General features: G+C 53.4%; 1 protein-coding gene and 1 long non-coding RNA gene across 4 annotated transcripts in view; one reads left to right on the top strand and one right to left on the bottom strand.

Moving 5' to 3' along the window:
- GATAD2B (GATA zinc finger domain containing 2B) overlaps window positions 1–18,754 on the bottom strand; it is an 84,786-nt gene that overhangs the window by 32,666 nt on the left and 33,366 nt on the right. The gene's annotated exons all lie outside the window — the stretch shown is intronic.
- LOC142819519 (uncharacterized) lies at window positions 7,628–15,076 on the top strand. Its single transcript, XR_012897442.1, has 3 exons — window positions 7,628–7,764; window positions 8,622–8,746; window positions 14,600–15,076. It is a non-coding gene; the product is annotated as an uncharacterized LOC142819519 (long non-coding RNA).

Here is an 18,754-nt window from a genome sequence, read left to right as displayed (position 1 = left end):
GTACACAGCTTGCATGAATTATTCTTCTGCCCACCCCCACCCCTCAAGAGGAATGCATGCAAGCTCAGTACTTTCCCCTCACTCCCTATAGCCAGGGAAATGGGAAAAGGAGCAAGCAATGTCCTGGTACATATGGCTGTAGCTCCCCACCTCCCAAATGGTGCCCTTGGCACAACTGATTCTAAGCTTAACAGGAGTGTGGTGAGCAAGACACGAGGAGTCATTCTTTTGCTCTACTCTGCGTTGACTAGGCCTCAGTTGTCCAGTTCTGGGCACCACTTTGCAAGAAAGATGTGGAGAAATTGGAGAAGGTCCAGAGAAGAGCAACAAGAATGATTAAAGGTCTAGAGAACATGAGCTCTGAGGGAAGACAGAAAGAACTGGGCTTGTTTAGTTTGGAAAAGAGAAGACAGCGGGGGCATGACAGCAGTTTTCAAGTATCTAAAAGGGTGTCATAAGGAGGAGGGAGAAAAATTGTTCTCCTTGGCTTCTGGACAAGAAGCAATGGGCTTAAACTGCAGCAAGTGAGGTTTAGGTTGGACATTAGGAAAAACTTCCTGCCTGTCAGGGTGGTGAAACACTGGAATAAGTTGCCTAGGGGGGTTGTGGAATCTCCATCACTGGAGATACTTAAGAGCGGGACAGACACCTGTCAAGGATGATCAAGACGGTGCTTGGTCCTGCCATGAGGGCAAGGGACTGGACTTGATGCCCTCAAGGCCCTTCCAGTTCTAGTGCTCTGTGATTCTACAAGTATGGTTTTCAAGTCAGTCACTCATGGGCTGAAGTCTCAAAGGCTGAATTTCTCCCAGGAACAAGCTGTATTGACTCCTGTACCCATTCCTCAATTACACGTCTTTCCAGCAGAACCCCAATACCAGCTGAACTAGACCAGGGCGCCAAGACAATGCCTCCGTAGGGGTGCAGAAGTGCCATGCCACAGCAGCAGCGTTCTGACCGAGCAGGACAAGGGAAATGTGGAAACATGCACTGCGATGTACAAGCCCAGCCAGCCTGCTCCGGCAGCTCTGATCTCGACTAGGGCGTCTCACCGCATGTGAGTGCCGGCTAGAGGTCTTCCCAGTCTGGAACTAGGCCTTGCTGCAGGAGCACTGACATCTACGGCAACCAGTGACAGAAAGGCAGGCACAGACAAGCAGGGTCAGTGCTCTGGGAGAGGTGTGAAATGCAGATCCCCGATTCAACTCGGGGTCACTTCAGAGAGACACAAGCTCATCACACCCAGTTTTGCACAGCTGCAGTCAGGGCCACATGGAAGGCCCTCAGCATAGCCTTCCTAGTCTTTGTGCTGTTGGGAGTCACAAGGAGGAGGGTGCGGCAGAGGAAGAGGCCTATATTTTTGGCAAAGGCTGACACAGGATACAGTGGGCAAGAACAACAACATTTCCTCCAGACTGGCTTCGCGCTCAGTGTCACTGACTGGCAGTCCTACCTACTTGCTTCCGAATGCATGATGTTTCATACCAAGCCTCACTGGGCTTGGTATAACCCACCCAGGAGGAAAGGCACCATGCAGATTTTCTTCCTGAACAGAAGGCTAGCATCTTGCCTATGAAAAACAAAAGCCTTAGGAAAGTAGATGCTCCCTGAAATGATAAGCAATCCAATGCGACTTTACTGAATCAGGTCTCGGTACTCAAACACCTTGCGCTACTTCAGACACAAACGTCTTTCATGTCGCGTGACCTGGCACCAAGACAAGTGCAGCTATAACATTTGCTGGCAAGCAGAAAAATAAAACAATATCCAAGTGCATAAAGGAGATTTAGGCCTCCTGAAGACACAATGGTCTTGTCCCGGCCTGCAGAAGGGCAACAAGCCGATCATTTGCACAGACGTAGTTTCACTCTGTTTCAGTACTTCTCCATGCTTATTTTTTTGGGGAAGGGATTTAATCTGTCTGCACCTGAGGTGTCTCCATTGTCCAGTGATTGTATGAGCACGACACGTTACATACACCAGCATTATTCTAACCACCATCATCTCCCATTCTGGGCCTGTCCTTTCTGAAGGGCATACGCCTTTTAAGCAAAAAATAAAAGATGGTTTGTGAAAGTTGCCAGACAAGTTCAGCTCCCCAGTGATGCTTGCTTGGCCTGGGGCCCCTGGATTGGCGAAGGAGAGTAACTCTTCCTACTCTAAAAACAATGATGGTCTGGTAGCACTTTATAGACGAACAGAACATGTAGCTGGTATCATGAGCTTTCGTGGACACAGCCCACTTCTTCAGATGACCGGAGTTACGAGTCGGGGATATGAAAACTCGATAGTCTATAAAGTGCTAGGAGACCATTTGTTTGTTTCCTGTAACAGACTAACTCGGCTACCCCCTGAAGTTCTTCCTACTCTGAATGTCCTTCCAGAGCGGCCTCTGGGCATTCACACGGACTGGATTCAGCATTGCCAGTGTGGAGCTGCAAGCTTGTTCAGAAAAGCCGTGTCTGCTGAGAGCCCGGTGGCACGCTTGAGCTAGGAGATCACATCGCACTGGGAGTCCTCCAGCGCGGGCACTCCTGCCCACTTCTCAGGTGCACTTCTTTTCTCCTCTTCCCCCTCTAGCTCATCTAATCCATGAACACGAACTCAACAACCATCTCTATACAGATGGGTCCACCTCTACTCCAGACCCATCTGGCCCACAGAAACCTCAGCCTCTCTCTGGCCCCTCCTCATGGATGTCTCACCACCAGCTCAAGACCACCCCGGCCAGGACAGAGCTCTCATCTCCACCCACACCTCATTTCTTGCCTATTGCTCAGGCCCCTGACTCAAGTGCCATCTTTGACTCTGAGCTCTCGCTAGGGTCTCACATCCAGGTTGCACCTAAATCTTTCTGCATAACATTCCCAAGATACAGCTTTCCCTAGCCATCCACACAGCTCAAACGCTCATCCACGTGCTGGCCATCTCACACCTCAACGGTGGCAACGTGCTTCTTTCCTGGCCTTGACAAACACCGTCTTGCCCCACCGATGCCCCTGCAGTACCCTGCTGCAAAGAGCATTTTCAAGGCCTGTCACTCTGCCCATGTCACCCTCTTCACTGGCTCTGCCTTTAGCCTATCAAATTGTCTACTCAGTTTCACTTCCAAGGCCCTTCATGACCTTTCCCCACCTACCACCTTGTCCGAATATCAGCAGGTTAACTCCTGCCCCCCATGCAAGCGCATGTCACCCACTGGTGACATTCCTCAACAAGCATCTGTGTGCTCTCTCCCATGCTGCGCCTTGCACCCAAGACAAGCTCCCCGGGGAACTTCTGCAGAGTTAATTGGTTGTGCTCCTCAAAACACTCTTCAATTCCCCTTTACTGCGAGTCGGACAAAAACACTGACAATTAGGCTGCTGGGTGATAAGAGCACAGCTTGCCATGTTGGCCATACTGGCTCTTCCTTTATTCTTCTGCATCCATCTGCTGTCACTTCTCCCGCTGAGACGGTAAACTCTTGGGAGCAAGGAAAGGCTTTGCTTGGCCCAACAGGGCCCTGACCGGAGAGCCGAGGTGCCAGGGCCGTGCTGTCAAACACGCTAAACAACGGTGGCTATTTGGCTGGTTGAGTGTGGCGAGTTGGCTGGAGCTAGAGTGGCTACTTCAGAACTGATTGGACACCATGGGAATACAAACCATAAAACAGCAGCTTCAGTTTTAAGCTCCCTTTAAGCTGAGCTGCTGCGGGAGCTCAGGGCTACGGTGGGGAGAGACGATTCTCCTTGCCGGCCCCAGCACAGAGCTGCTGCTGCCAGGTTCCTCTTGCCCAGCCCCCAGCCCGACATGCCAGGGCCATGGAGTGACGGACCTCCCTGGCCAGACCCCACGGGAGCTGCTGTGCCATGCAGAGGCTCGGTTCACCTGGCCTCAAGCTTTTGTGGAGAGAGGGCTGGGGATTGTTCTCGCCCCCTAAGGCAGCCTGCACCCCTCAGCCCAGCCCCATCCTAGAGCTCATATCCCCATCTGGGGCACTCCCTTCTCAGCTCTCACTCCAGACCTGAGCCCCCAAAGCCCGCAGTCCCAGCCAGAGCCATCACCCCCTGCTGCGCCCCAACCCTCTGCCCAGGGCCTGAGCCCCTCCCACACTCTTAACCCCTCAGCCCACCCCTGCCACACACCAGCCATGTGCAGAATGCATGTTGCAATGTGCACCAATATGGATGTGGTGTGTCATACGTCGCAAAATTCATTCTGCACAAAGACAGAACTGGAGCGAACACTGCTTCTGTTCCTTCTCCCATATCGGCAGAATGGTAACACGCACAAAGAACTCCAAGACAGAGGGACGGCGGGTGGCATAAATGCAACAGTCACTAGTAACCAACCTTTAGTGAATACCCACTAATGCAGTGCTATCCAACCTTTGTATACCCAAGACCAATTTCTCCATTCCAAGACAACTCAAGATCTATCCTGTCCCATCCCGCTCACTCATCCCCCCCCCTCCCTCTCACTTTCACTATGTTGGGTCCACTGGGATTGTCACCTAGTGTGCTGATCAAGTCACTGATGTCTGCCTTCCTGCCCTCTGCGACTACCCACCACCCTGTCCTGCTGGGCCAGAAACTCTCTCAACCAAGGCCCAGAGTTGGGATTACCAGAAGCGAGGCCCAATCCTTCCCCTGTTTGGTCTGAGATATTTGCAGCAGGCACCTTAGATAGTAAGTGGGGATCTCCTGGCATCTGGCAACTGCTCCTATTGTTTTATCCCCCTCCCCCCATATTCCTTTTGCCCACGGTGGATACTACCTGTGCTCAGTTCAAACGCCTCACCTTGTGTGAAAAAGTATCAGACCCAAAACGGGTTCCATCAGCAGGTGGCCTGGCCTCATGTCTTTGTGGGCCCAACTACAGTCTGTACTCACAGGAAAAATGGAACTCTGTACAGGCTGACGACTTGATCACCGAGCCATCAAATTCCTAAAGTATCATTAATGAATGGCTTTTACTAGAATACATGGACTGACAGAACAGGATTCCATTGAGTATTTCTAACGCCACATACAAGAATGATACACGCACACAAGCAAGGTATACAGATTCAGAGGATTATAACCTTTAAAGCATGAGTTCCCAAACTGGGGGGCGTGAAGAAATTCCGGGGGGGCACAAAGCGACCCAGCCTTCCCCCCATCAACTTTTGCTGCCCTGTTCAGTTCCTTTTTTTTTTTTTTTTTGCTGCTGGGGGGGGGGGGCGGGCGCTGAGGGTTTTTCAAAAAATCAAAAGGGGGGCGTAATGCCAAAAAGTTTGGGAACCACTGCTTTAAAGTGACTTGTCACAAGATCTGATTTGCATAAAGCATCTTCATCTCCATGCCACAAATCTTCATCTTCAAGCATCAAATCTTTATGCCAATTTGCATAAAGCACGGGGGGCCATGGTTGGCCTGCAGGAGGCTCAGGTACTGACTCTGGGAGAGGGGTCTGGGCTTGGTGTGAAGGAGGGCGTTTGGGGTGTGTCTCAGAGGGGGTCAGGGCCAGGGTTTGGCATGCTGGCTCTGGGAGGGGGCTGGGGGTTGGTGTGCGACCTCCCACCAGGTGGCACGTACCATCAGTGGCTCCCCACCAGCAGCACAGCGAAGCTGAGGCAGGCTCCTCGTCTGTGCCAGCCCCACACTGTTCCTGGGAAGGGGCCAATGCTCCCGTGGCCCCTGGAGTGGGAGGCAGGGGGCATGTAGCTCAGCACACTGCTTTCAGCGCCCCTTGGCCACAGTTCCAGCAGGTGCTGTGAGGGGCGGTGCTCTGTAGGCAGAAGTAGTGCACAGAGACTCCTGTCCCCTGCCATCTCCCCCACACACCCGGGCTGCACTGGCTGCTCCAAGGAAGGGGCTGGTGGAAGCAGGGAACCTGCCTTAGTGGCAGTCACCAGCGATCATGATCAACTGGGAGGCACGGCTGCTGACCCCTCTGAGAAGGGTCACTTACCCTAGAGAATCTGGTCCCCATGGCATTGGCTTGTGGCACCGAGGCCCTTGCCCAGAGCCGAGGGAACGGCGCAAAGCCTGCGTCTCACCGGGGGAGCTGGTCCTAGAGAAGACACCGCCCCCACGGGTAACGCAACACAGGAGCAGGATCCATCGGCATCTTTCTGACAGGTGCCATTTTAGAAGAGGCGGAGTGGTGCTGAACCGCGAGAGGCTACCTCTGGAATCCAAAAGATGCAAGTCTTTCCTAAGCAGCCGATGCAGAGCAGGAGCTGGCTCCCATCAGTGAGTGCACAGGCCCTTGAAGTAGAATAAGGGTTTCCGTTTTGACAAGCGGGAGGCAGAAATTCTGTTGCCTGGCTCCCTGACACTTCCCCACCAGAAGGGGGCTTTTCGCTTTGGGTCACAGAAGGAAACTGCTTGTGCTGACTATGATCTGCATAAAGCAGCCCACTTGCTGAAGAAGGAAAGCCCGAGTTAGCCTGCTCTGAACAGCACCCTGACTACTGCCACAGCCCATCCAGGGCAGAGTCCGCAAAGGCTGCTGATCCTTTGCAAGTCGCCCCTTTGCTAGAATGAGAAACCAACTCCACAATCCCCATAAGCAGGTACTGTAACACTGTAATCCCCTTGACGGGACGGGACTGGCTTGGTAAATCAACATGCACTTTGAGCCAGATTCAATAAAAAATTAAATTGGGCTTCAGAGATTTTACTGATTGAAGCCCTTCGGTGGTGTTCGGTCAGTTGCAAACACATGCACAGGACGGGGGTAGGCTGGGGGGGTTGGCTGGGGGGGGGGGGGGAGACGGACTGCCACTTTGTTAGGATTTATATGAATTCCCAAAATAACCTCCCCTCTTCCTTAACTGCAGGGAAGAAGGCACAGTGGGAGTAGCAAAGTATTTTTTCACCTAACTTAGGAGGAATACAATTATTCTTTAATATTCAAGTAAATCTGGAGGTCTGACAGTCACGAAGCTTACACAAATGGGGAAGCGTTTTGCATCCAAGTAACCCAAGTAGATAAACTAGCAACACTTCCAATGTGTTTCAGCTTTGGCAGCGAAGCAGAAGCACACACTGCTGAAGGTAAACCTTCATATTAGTAATCTGGCAGTAAACACCAAACCAAAAGCATACTTTTACACTCCTAGTTTTACACTGGTGACTATCAGAGGAAGTCATTGGAGAGTTTGGCAGTGAAAAAGCTGGCCGATAATTGGATTCCTTTCATGGACAGATATGTAAAGAGACACTGACTCCTAGAATTCCAGTGCATTAAACACTACACTTTGTTGCAGGGTCACACCTGAAGGCTAAGATACCAGTGGCTTTACAACACATCTTCACCAAAAGGTAACAAACCAGATGATTCAGAATTTTCTCCTGCTTCCTCAACAGCAGTTCCTAGTAAATCACTCCCAGCATTTCTGAACAAGTGGATTCTCCATTTCACTTCCCTAAAGGAACTCTCACCAAAAAATCCTCAAATGGTGGCAGATCCCCCTAAGGGAAAACAAGAGAGCTATAAAACACGTTTTGTTCCAGACTGGATAGAGACTGTAACTGTCTCCAACAAGCCTCTCTGCAGGTGAGCAAGATTTACCGACACCAGCATTGTTCTGTTTCAGAGTTTAGAACCAACACTCAGGAGTTAACAGACCCGACCCACCCCCCCAAGGAGGAGGAGACCAGAAAGGGCGCCCCATCACTCCCTCCCCCAATGAAGTCCTACAAGAAAGTTAATGGAGAAAGTCTCCCCCTCCCTCTCTCTCTAGGAAGGCAATGGCCAGCAGGCTGGGACTCCGCCATCTTGCCAGCACACCAAGTAAGTGGACCCCAGCCTCAAACCCTCCCCCCCAAAGGCCCCTGGCAGACTAGCACAGGCCTGGCGGAGGAGAAAAAGGGTCCCAGCAGGCCGGGCTGGTCCCTGAGGCGGTGAGAGAACAGGCAGGCTGGGGAAAATAGGCCCCTGGCGGCAGGCCTTAGGCACGCTCTCAATCACAGGCCTTTAAACTAGACTGCACGTGCACACGGCAGAAATGCCCTATCGCCCACACGCCTAATGTCGCCCACGTCAGTGTTCACTCGTGAAGGTGGCACACTGAGCGCCTCGTGTTACTTCATTCTCAAACGAGGAGGCAGGTGTGACCGGCCGCAAAGAAAGGCCCGTTTGCAGCCAGCTGAAGGAAGCCATGGCAGTGCTTTGAAGCGGAGCGTTTGTCAACCCAGATCATATGAATAGCTGCAGTGCCCGCAGTCTAAAGGAGCTGCGAATTGACCACTTGCAGAAGCTAAAGAGGGCTGGATGCGACATGGCGGACAGTTCTGAAGAAATCTGGGACTGTGAGGATGTTGCAAAAAATAACGAGGCAGTGGAAGACAGGGTGTGACCTGCCTGCTAGTCGGCCGGCTGCCAGTGTCAGCGCTGGGAACCCCAGCAGCATGGCATTTAAGGAACCCAGAGTTTCAGAGCAGGCAGTGACACTACCCCTTGTGGGGTTAGGCTGAACCCCAAAGAATCACGGTGGCTAACCCAAAGCACTGCACACAGAGGGAGGGTGCTTCGAATCATCAGGTACGACTCTGCACACGTATGTTTGTGGACTAAAAAGAGCAAATTGTTAAGTCTTATTTTGGAGTTTTCGTTTCTTATTTTTGAGTCAATTATTCATTTTTTTGTAGGCCCTAAGCACTGTGCCTGTTGTGCCTAATGGATAATCTGGCCCTGCCTGAGCCCGTTCTCAACCCCAAACCTCACTCCTGTACCAGCCCCAAGGCCCTGCCCTGAAGAACGGAGGCAGCTCTGGGTAAGTTTGCTAGTAGTAAATACTTTTAACAGCCAGGAGAAACTTCCTCAGCAGTTTGGAGCCCCTCTCTCTTCCCAACTGCCCATTTCCTTTGCGTCAGCTCACCACAAGTCACCTTTCTTTGCGGGGGTGCTGAGCTCCATTCTCCAGAGACACGGCAGCATCTTGCCGGACCGTGTGCGCCCTAGGCTGGGCATGCTGCCCCCCCACCCTCCCCAGATCTGTTCGCTTCCAAGGCTTCAGTACAAATTTCGTTTCACGTCACTCAGACACCTGCAAGTGAAGCCAGGACGTGCAGAAGGCCCTTATCCTTGTTCTCCACCTCCCGTCAGTAACTTCTGAACACAGGAACAAATTCACATACCCACCAAGGTGCGGAAACCGGATTCCCAGTGCCCCCCAGTTACTGCAAGTCCCGTCTCCATAAAAGCCTCATGCTCCAGCTCCCTTGACTGCCACAAGCACACACAGTGCTGTTGCCAGGACCTCACAGACTTATTCCCACGCCTCTTTCTCCACTCCCCTCATCCCACTCCTGTGATGGGCTGATCACAGAAGTCCCCCTGGGCCTCCCTACCTGCCCTCCGGGGCTCCCCACCACCCTGTTCTGCTGGGCCAGAATCTCTGGTCTACCCCAGCCAAGGTACAGAGTCGGAGTTACCACCTCAACAGAGCAACCCAGACACTGCTCCCAGAGGGCTCAGCTTTAGAGCCACAGACAGCTCCTAAGAACCCAGCCCCCAAATAAATCCATTTTACTTTGTGAAGAACTTTTACTCTGAGAAAGCGGAAAAGTTCCCCCTCTTTACCAACAAACGAAACGCACAGTGGCTGCTCTCTCCCAGGTAAGAATTGTTTATACTGGGCTTGGTAAGTGTTTTTATTAAGCACAAAAAGTAGGATTTAAGTGATTGGGAGTGAGAACAGACAGATCAAAGTAAGCTACTAAGCCAAAATAAACAAGAGAACCCCACGCCAGCTACTTCTGCTACACTAAGAAACTTGTTACATGAAAATTCTTACCCTAACAGTTGTTCTAATCATCCCTTTCACAAGACAGGCAGCCTCTTCGTGTGGGCCTGACCCTTCCCCCTAGTCAGTCGGAGATATTTCCAGAGGCCCCTTAGGTAGTAAGCAGGGGTTTCCTGACGTCTGGAGACTACCTCAAGTGTTTCATTTCCCCCATTTACATCCCTTTGACCCAAGGCCGGAATCATTTGTGCTCAGTTCAAATTTCTCTCACCTTGAATGGAAAAGAACTAGACCCAAAGGTGGCCTGGTCTCATGTCTTTGTAGGACACATCAGGAAAAACAAAACCACTGGTCACCGAGCCATCACATTCCTCAAGTACCAGTAGTGGCCTTTTCTAGAATACATGGCCTAATAAAACAGATTCCCACTTAATATCTCTAACATCTCATACAAGCAAGATGCATGCGCACAAATAGAACACACCTGCAGGGGATTACAACTGTTAAAATGACGTGTTACATCACCCGTTTTGCATAAAGCTTCTGAGTTATACATATTCATAAGCCAGTTTTCATAAAGCATGGAGGGGGGAGGTCTGTGACAACCCTCACTTAGAATCAGCCTCTCCCCAGTTGCTCAGCAATGAGTGCAAGAGCCTTCACCTCTGCATCTCCTGCCATCTGCAACATCTCTGCCTCACGGACCCCCAGCTCTGCACCCCCATCCTCTTGGGATAACAGCCCCGCAAACACGGCCTCGATGGGCCAACTCAGTGTCAGGGATCCGGGCCGCAGGGCTAAAAACTGCTGTGTAGATATTCAGGCTCAGGCTTGAGTCTGTTCTCTGGGACCCTCTCCTGCTGCAGGGCCTGAGCTCAGGTTCCAGCTCCAGCCTGAATATCTACACAGCAATTTTTCAGCCATGAAGCCCAAACCCCATGAGCCTGCCTGAATCAGGTGACCCGGGCCAGCCGCAGGTTTATCCCTCTGTAGGCAAACTCTTAATTTCTGGATTCAGCTGCCGTTGACCTATAGAGGAGTTCACTCTAATGCGCGTGGGGGTACAGCGTGTATAAGAAATGCTGCCTACCATACCCAACCTCCATCCCAGACCCCACACCGCCTCCTACTCCCAGGCCCCTACCACAAGCTCCTTACCGTACCCAACCTCCATCCCTGACCCCTCACCCCCTCCTACTCCCAGGCCCCTACCACAAGCTCCTTACCGTACCCAACCTCCATCCCTGACCCCTCACCCCCTCCTACTCCCAGGCCCCTACCACAAGCTCCTTACCGTACCCAACCTCCATCCCTGACCCCACACCGCCTCCTACTCCCCAGGCCCCTACCACAAGCTCCTTACCGTACCCAACCTCCATCCCTGACCCCTCACCACCTCCTACTCCCAGGCCCCTACCACAAGCTCCTTACCGTACCCAACCTCCATCCCAGACCCCTCACCCCCTCCTACTCCCAGGCCCCTACCACAAGCTCCTTACCATACCCAACCTCCATCCCAGACCCCTCACCTCCTCCTACTCCCCAGGCCCCTACCACAAGCTCCTTACCGTACCCAACCTCCATCCCTGACCCCTCACCCCCTCCTACTCCCCAGGCCCCTACCACAAGCTCCTTACCGTACCCAACCTCCATCCCTGACCCCTCACCCCCTCCTACTCCCCAGGCCCCTACCACAAGCTCCTTACCGTACCCAACCTCCATCCCTGACCCCTCACCTCCTCCTACTCCCCAGGCCCCTACCACAAGCTCCTTACCGTACCCAACCTCCATCCCTGACCCCTCACCCCCTCCTACTCCCCAGGCCCCTACCACAAGCTCCTTACCGTACCCAACCTCCATCCCTGACCCCTCACCCCCTCCTACTCCCCAGGCCCCTACCACAAGCTCCTTACCGTACCCAACCTCCATCCCTGACCCCTCACCTCCTCCTACTCCCCAGGCCCCTACCACAAGCTCCTTACCGTACCCAACCTCCATCCCAGACCCCTCACCCCCTCCTACTCCCCAGGCCCCTACCACAAGCTCCTTACCGTACCCAACCTCCATCCCTGACCCCTCACCCCCTCCTACTCCCCAGGCCCCTACCACAAGCTCCTTACCGTACCCAACCTCCATCCCTGACCCCTCACCCCCTCCTACTCCCCAGGCCCCTACCACAAGCTCCTTACCGTACCCAACCTCCATCCCTGACCCCTCACCCCCTCCTACTCCCCAGGCCCCTACCACAAGCTCCTTACCGTACCCAACCTCCATCCCTGACCCCTCACCTCCTCCTACTCCCCAGGCCCCTACCACAAGCTCCTTACCGTACCCAACCTCCATCCCAGACCCCTCACCCCCTCCTACTCCCCAGGCCCCTACCACAAGCTCCTTACCGTACCCAACCTCCATCCCTGACCCCTCACCCCCTCCTACTCCCCAGGCCCCTACCACAAGCTCCTTACCGTACCCAACCTCCATCCCTGACCCCTCACCCCCTCCTACTCCCCAGGCCCCTACCACAAGCTCCTTACCGTACCCAACCTCCATCCCTGACCCCTCACCTCCTCCTACTCCCCAGGCCCCTACCACAAGCTCCTTACCGTACCCAACCTCCATCCCAGACCCCTCACCCCCTCCTACTCCCCAGGCCCCTACCACAAGCTCCTTACCGTACCCAACCTCCATCCCTGACCCCTCACCCCCTCCTACTCCCCAGGCCCCTACCACAAGCTCCTTACAGTACCCAACCTCCATCCCTGACCCCTCACCCCCTCCTACTCCCCAGGCCCCTACCACAAGCTCCTTACCGTACCCAACCTCCATCCCTGACCCCTCACCTCCTCCTACTCCCCAGGCCCCTACCACAAGCTCCTTACAGTACCCAACCTCCATCCCTGACCCCTCACCCCCTCCTACTCCCCAGGCCCCTACCACAAGCTCCTTACCGTACCCAACCTCCATCCCTGACCCCTCACCCCCTCCTACTCCCCAGGCCCCTACCACAAGCTCCTTACCGTACCCAACCTCCATCCCTGACCCCTCACCTCCTCCTACTCCCCAGGCCCCAACCACAAGCTCCTTACCGTACCCAACCTCCATCCCAGACCCCTCACCTCCTCCTACTCCCCAGGCCCCTACCACAAGCTCCTTACCGTACCCAACCTCCATCCCTGACCCCTCACCCCCTCCTACTCCCCAGGCCCCTACCACAAGCTCCTTACCGTACCCAACCTCCATCCCAGACCCCTCACCCCCTCCTACTCCCCAGGCCCCTACCACAAGCTCCTTACCGTACCCAACCTCCATCCCTGACCCCTCACCCCCTCCTACTCCCCAGGCCCCTACCACAAGCTCCTTACCGTACCCAACCTCCATCCCTGACCCCTCACCCCCTCCTACTCCCCAGGCCCCTACCACAAGCTCCTTACCGTACCCAACCTCCATCCCTGACCCCTCACCTCCTCCTACTCCCCAGGCCCCTACCACAAGCTCCTTACAGTACCCAACCTCCATCCCTGACCCCTCACCCCCTCCTACTCCCCAGGCCCCTACCACAAGCTCCTTACCGTACCCAACCTCCATCCCTGACCCCTCACCCCCTCCTACTCCCCAGGCCCCTACCACAAGCTCCTTACCGTACCCAACCTCCATCCCTGACCCCTCACCTCCTCCTACTCCCCAGGCCCCAACCACAAGCTCCTTACCGTACCCAACCTCCATCCCAGACCCCTCACCTCCTCCTACTCCCCAGGCCCCTACCACAAGCTCCTTACCGTACCCAACCTCCATCCCTGACCCCTCACCCCCTCCTACTCCCCAGGCCCCTACCACAAGCTCCTTACCGTACCCAACCTCCATCCCTGACCCCTCACCCCCTCCTACTCCCCAGGCCCCTACCACAAGCTCCTTACCGTACCCAACCTCCATCCCTGACCCCTCACCTCCTCCTACTCCCCAGGCCCCTACCACAAGCTCCTTACCGTACCCAACCTCCATCCCTGACCCCTCACCCCCTCCTACTCCCCAGGCCCCTACCACAAGCTCCTTACCGTATCCAACCTCCATCCCTGACCCCTCACCTCCTCCTACTCCCCAGGCCCCTACCACAAGCTCCTTACCGTACCCAACCTCCATCCCTGACCCCTCACCCCCTCCTACTCCCCAGGCCCCTACCACAAGCTCCTTACCGTACCCAACCTCCATCCCAGACCCCACACCGCCTCCTACTCCCCAGGCCCCTACCACAAGCTCCTTACCGTGCCCAACCTCCATCCCTGACCCCACACCGCCTCCTACTCCCAGGCCCCTACCACAAGCTCCTTACTGTACCCAACCTCCATCCCTGACCCCTCACCCCCTCCTACTCCCAGGCCCCTACCACAAGCTCCTTACCCAACCTCCATCCCAGACCCCACACCGCCTCCTACTCCCAGGCCCCTACCACAAGCTCCTTACAGTACCCAACCTCCATCCCAGACCCCTCACCCCCTCCTACTCCCAGGCCCCTACCACAAGCTCCTTACCCAACCTCCATCCCAGACCCCACACTGCCTCCTACTCCCAGGCCCCTACCACAAGCTCCTTACAGTACCCAACCTCCATCCCAGACCCCTCACCCCCTCCTACTCCCAGGCCCCTACCACAAGCTCCTTACCGTACCCAACCTCCATCCCAGACCCCACATACCCTCCTACTCCTACCACAAGCTCCCTTCTGTACCCAACCTCAATGGAAAGTGCGGCCCTTGACCACTTACCAAAACCTTGGCGTGCGCCCTATCAAATATCACTGCCAACCTCTGATTTAGCTTGATTTCAGGGTAGGCGCTTGCTAATGGCTGCCTTGCTTTCAAAACTCTCTCTCATTTGCTTTTCACAGGCCTCTAGCTTCGGCTGCTTCAGAGTAGGGATGTTAGGGACACAGGGTTTCCAGCCCTGGACAGCAAAGGAACAACGTGGCCCAACTTCCAATTCCCGTGGCATCCTTGTGCTGCACGGATTAAGCAAGGCAGCAAGATGGGCGATTTGAAAAGCTCCATGTGAGTTGCCAATGTAGCCAAGGGACAGCAGAGAATGTGTCTTTAGACAGACTCCACGAGCCATGCCCACACACCGTTACACAGTGCGTACGTGGGCGAGGGATATGTGCTCAGAGGCCTCAGAAACAGGCAGCAGATACCAACAAAATCTGTTACAACCGAAGCGAGTGAGTAAAGCCAAGCTACGCAGCTGTGCGTGGAGACACTTTGTCTAATGACAGCACTTACAGCCTCCAATGGTCCCTGCGCTCCTGGCCTCCACCTGGAAGTGATGCAGAACATCCTTGCAGGCTCCAAGCTACATCTTTCACCCACAAGGCAGAACCTCCACCACTCCAGGCTGCCGGGTTATAGCTCTTAGACGGACACAGCAATGCCAACACTGCTGCACCTTGGCCAGGATGTGGGATCCTCCAGGCCTAGCGCCACATAACCCATGAAAACAAAGAGTCGCCCTAGAAGACAACCTGCAAGGCCTTCGATTGAACAGATTCGCCGAGTCAGCAGAGGATAAAGCTGTAACCACCACACACCAGCAGCGCAGAATGCTCAGGGCTGGGAAGACCAGGTGCAGAAACACTTGTAGCTGCAGTAATTCTACCTTCTGTACCCTCCGAACTGACTGCAGAGGAAGGAATGTGAGCAGCACTGGCTCCCGTGCCGAAATAGGGAAGGTAGTATGGAACCTGGTGCTAACGCCAGACGTGAACATGGCTGTCTCCAAACCTAAACTCTGCACATGCCTTCTAGTTCCACACAGGCCTCCCACCTACACAAGCTGGCGGCAGTTGTGCTGGCTAACATACCCAAAGTTTTCAAGTTCCTTTTATCAGCCAGGGCCGCGCTTACGGATTATCAAGGACAAGACGTTCTATTGCCCTGTCTCCTACCTGAAGGACAAAAGGATGGTTTGGGCTGGTCTCTTTCCATACGGACTGTGCCATAGGGAAAGCTTCTAAAAATGACATTTTAAAAAAGGGGCTAAAGACTAAGAAAAGCCTGGCCATAGTGAGGAAGTAGAATCCCTGTCAGATCCTTCAGCTGCATTATCCTTCAATACCCCGCCTGGTGCCACTCCAAAAATAGGCAATGCTTTCTTGCCCTTTTGATCTAGCACTCTCAAAGCACTTCGCAGACATAGGCAGCCTTACACCTCTTATTCAAAAGCTCTCGAGGGGGAGCAGAGTTAGTCTGTAGCTGGAAAAACTTACAGAACGACGAGCAGTCCTGCACCACCTTACAAAGACTAACAAAGCATGTCGATGGGATCCTGAGCTGTCGCGGGCAGCCCACACGCTCATGATCCCATCTGTGAAGTAGTGGAGATGGTATTCACTCTGGCTGCTTTGCTATGCTGCCTGTGAAGTGCCCAACAGAAGATGGGATTTTTGGGGGGGGGGGGGGAGAAGAAAGACTCCTGAGGGAAGGTAGGGAATGGCCCAGGCCAGCCTGACACCTGATACTAGGGGAAATGCAGCCAGTGAGTCAGATAACACCTTGGGCAGGACAAAGGAGGAGGCGGAGCTGCCTGGAGGGCTGTGACCAGTTGCTGAGGGGGCGGAGGTGAGTTGTTTTTTTGGCTGTGAGGAACTCCAAAAAGATCTCACCAAACTGAGTGATTGGGCAACAAAATGGCAAATGAAATTTAACGCGAATAAGTGTAAAGTAATGCACATTGGGAAAAATAACCCCAACTATACATACAGTATGATGGGGGCTAATCTGGCTATGACAAATCAGGAAAGATCTTGGAGTTATCGTGGACAGTTCTCTGAAAACTTCCACACAGTGTGCAGCGGCGGTCAAAAAGGCAAATAGGATGCTAGGAATTATTAAGAAAGGGATAGAAAATAAGACCCAGAATATCTTACTGCCCCTGTATAAAACTATGGTACACCCACATCTTGAACACTGTGTACAGATGTGGTGGTCTCACCTCAAAAAAGATATTTTGGCCTTAGAAAGGGTTCAGAAAAGGGCAACTAAAATGATTAGGGATTTGGAACAGGTCCCATATGAGGAGAGGTTAAAGCGACTGGGACTTTTCAGTTTAGAGAAGAGGAGACTGAGGGGGGATATGCTAGAGGTCTATAAAATCATGAGTGGTGTGGAGCGGGCGGATAAAGAAAAGTTATTTATTAGTTCCCATAATAGAAGAACTAGAGGACGCCAAATGAAATTAATGGGTAGCAGGTTTAAAACTAATAAAAGAAAGTTCTTCACACAGTGTGTAGTCAACCTGTGGAACTCCTTGCCAGAGGAGGCTGCGAAGGCTTGGACTACAACGGAGTTTAAAGAGAAGCTAGATAATTTCATGGAGGTTAGGTCCATAAAAGGCTATTAGCCAGGGGATAAAATGGTGTCCCTGGCCTCTGTTTGTCAGGCTGGAGAGGGATGGCAGGAGACAAATCGCTTGATCATTGTCTTCGGTCTACCCTCTCCGGGGCACCTGGTGCTGGCCACTGTCGGCAGACAAGCTACTGGGCTAGATGGAGCTTTGGTCTGACCCAGTACGGCCGTTCTTGTGTTCTTATGGCTGGCTTGGGGAGAAGGGAGTCTAGCTGGCCCGGGGAGCTGGGCAGGGGCCCCCCCTAACCCCCAGATGGATTGTGCTGAATGCTCCTGGTTCCTGTGACAAGTCGGTGCTACACTGTGTCCCTGTCAACAAATAAACCTGTGCTACCTGCTGGCTGAGAGTCACGTCTGGCTGTGGATGGGGGTGCGGGCCTGGGGACTTCCCCCCCCCCCCCCGTGACACCATCTATATGGTTTGTTGGTCTCTAAGGTGCTGCAAGATTGTTTGTTTTTTCAGTTTTACCTCTGATTCCGATGGGAAAGTGGAGGCAGAGCACGGTTAAGTGATCTAAACCTCCTGGATCACGCATCAGTAGCACAAGACAACCAATGAGTCCCCACTGCCAGTTCTCTGATATTAAGAACAGAAATTGCAGAGTGGCTCTCATCGGAGGCTCATGCAGTCCAGTATCCAGTCACCAACGCTGGCCAGCACCAGAGGGTCTGAGGAACTCTGCAGTAGGCAGATGTGGGATGCTCTTTTACGCCCCATATCCCTGTTTTATAGAGCAACCCCTCGGGGTTTAAATCAAAGGGTTAACAACACTTTTTTTTTTGTTTTAAATTCTGGAGATTCTTGATATCCATACAAATGTTCAATCCTTGTTGAGTCTGGTCAAGTTCCTGGCCTTAAGGCCTTCATGTGGCAGGGAGTTCCACAGGTTAATTACACTTTTTGTAATTCCTTTTATCAATTTGCCATCTTCTTTCATCTCACTGAATGTCCCTTTGTGTGCTGTAACAACTTACGAGACCAGAAGAGAAGTTCTTACTGCCTTCTGCCTACAATTTATCATTTTAATACACTTACTGGCAGGCCCCATCTTCTATTAACTACACTCTCCCTCTAGAGATTAATCAGCTCATCAAATAGTTGATGCAACTGGCATCGATTAGTTGATAGACTGTTGCTACACTTCAAAGGCGAAAGCGCTGCGGGGAGCACGGGCCAGTGGGGGACTCCAGTCCCCCTCTGGCCCCATATTCTCCATGGCGTTTCAAAGCGGCAGCACGCACCCCCTCCTTTCCCCGCTTTCTGATAGAGGCAGCAAGGGGGAGGGGAAGCGACTAGTCACATCACTAGTTGATTATCCGATAAGCTTCTGCTCGGCTAGTCTCTTCCATCCCTACCCAAGAGTCTTTCCACCGTGGGGTTTCGAAAGCCATGATGCTCCAGATAAACACTAGCAAATATGCTGACTTGAGGACGGCCCTTCAATCCCAACTGAGCCAGAACGTTTCTGTGCTACTTGCATATGGAAAGCTGTCACCTGGTGACCAAGTGGGGGTTGCCTGCTGAGGTGGTGGGAATCAGTGCCCCCGCTGTTACTGGTTTGATGAGGAGAGGGGAAGGGAGTTTGCTATTACAAGGACCAGCACTGAACTTGGGTCCCTGGCCAGGGCCTTGGAGAATGGAGACC

The sequence above is a fragment of the Pelodiscus sinensis genome, chromosome 24 (genome assembly GCF_049634645.1).
Source record: "Pelodiscus sinensis isolate JC-2024 chromosome 24, ASM4963464v1, whole genome shotgun sequence".
In the NCBI taxonomy this organism is placed as follows: Eukaryota; Metazoa; Chordata; order Testudines; family Trionychidae; genus Pelodiscus; species Pelodiscus sinensis.
The sequence above is the reverse complement of the archived record's forward strand: the minus strand, read 5'-3'. Positions and strand labels throughout refer to the sequence as shown.